Here is a 1458-nt window from a genome sequence, read left to right as displayed (position 1 = left end):
TACAAGCCATATATCTGATAATGGATTAACATCCATAACTCCTAAAACTTGACAACAAAAGAAACAATTAAAACTGGACAAAGGGTTTGAACAGACATTTCTCCAAAAAGACATATACATATTGATGGCCAAGAAGCACAGGAAAAGATGCCAAATATCACTAATCATTAGGGAAATGCAAATCAACTCTACAAGGAAATGCCAGTTCCCATCCATTAAGATTACATCATAATGGAGGGAGGCTATAGCTCAGTGGTAGAGTGTGTGCTTGGCATGCATAAGGTCCTGGGTTCAATCCCCAGTATTTCCATTAAGATAAATAAATAAATAAACCTAATTACCTCCCCCCACCAAAAAAAAAAAAAAACCAGAGAGAGAGAAAATTACATTATAATTACATTATAATTATAATGTAATTATAAAATTACATTATAAGAAAGAAAAAGTACTGGTAAGGATATGAAGGAATTGGAATCCTTACACATTGCTTACTGGTGGGAGTGCAGAATTGTGCAGTCATTGTGGAAAACAGTATGGCAGTTCACAAAAAAATTAAATAAAAATTAGAATTACCGTATGATCCAATAGTTCCACTTCTGGGGATATAAGCAAAAGAACTAAAAGAATTGAAAGCAGGGACTCAAACAAATATTTGTATATCATAGTAGCATTATTCGCAATAGCCAAAAGTTGGAAACAGCTTCAGATGTGTATCAGCAGATGAACAGATAAACAAAATGTGGCATATACATACAATGGAAAATTAGCCTCAAAAAGAAATGAAATTCTGACAGAAGCTACAACATGGATGAATGAACCTTGGAGACATTATGCTAAGTGAATAAGCTAGTCACAAAAGGGCAAATATTGTATGATTCCACTTATGTGAGATACCTAGAGTAATGACCCTCATAGAGACAGAAAGTAGAATTGCGGTTGCCAAAGTCTGTGGGGAGGCGTGAATGGGACATTATTGTTTAAATATACAGAGTTTCAGTTTCAAAAGATGAAAAAGTTCTGGAGAGAAGGGTAATTGTTGTACAACAATGTGAATGTACTTAATGCTTTTGAACTATACACTTTAAACAGTTAAAATGGTCAATTTTGTTAGGCATATTTTATAATAAAAATTAAATTATAAAAACTGCATTATATTCAGATTGATGCTTAATTAAAAAAAAAAATCACAAGTGATCTAGGTCTCCAGGCTCAGACCATGTACGCATCAATTATAGCCTTTCCTGCTGATTTCAACGTTGTCCTACAAACTAGTTTTAATCACACAGTTTCACTACGTTTTGTTCTTGAAGAGTTAGGTTTCACTTCGCAGTCTGCACTTGTGATTATTCAAACCCACTGACAGTCGCAAAGCTAACTTCTGGGCACACTCAGAAGACAGACAACGTAAGGACACATGTTGAAGCCAAGGGCAAAGATAATACGTGGCATTATGCACCG

The 1458-nt window shown here is 34.6% G+C and overlaps 1 non-coding gene across 1 annotated transcript; it reads left to right on the top strand.

Moving 5' to 3' along the window:
• Positions 1-237: 237 nt before the first annotated feature.
• On the top strand, positions 238-310 carry TRNAA-GGC (transfer RNA alanine (anticodon GGC)). Its single transcript has one exon. It is a non-coding gene; the product is annotated as a tRNA-Ala (tRNA).
• Positions 311-1458: the final 1148 nt, after the last annotated feature.

Source organism: Camelus bactrianus, chromosome X (assembly GCF_048773025.1).
Source record: "Camelus bactrianus isolate YW-2024 breed Bactrian camel chromosome X, ASM4877302v1, whole genome shotgun sequence".
Taxonomy (NCBI): Eukaryota; Metazoa; Chordata; class Mammalia; order Artiodactyla; family Camelidae; genus Camelus; species Camelus bactrianus.
Note: the sequence above shows the minus strand (reverse complement) of the source record. Positions and strands in the feature narration are given on the sequence as shown.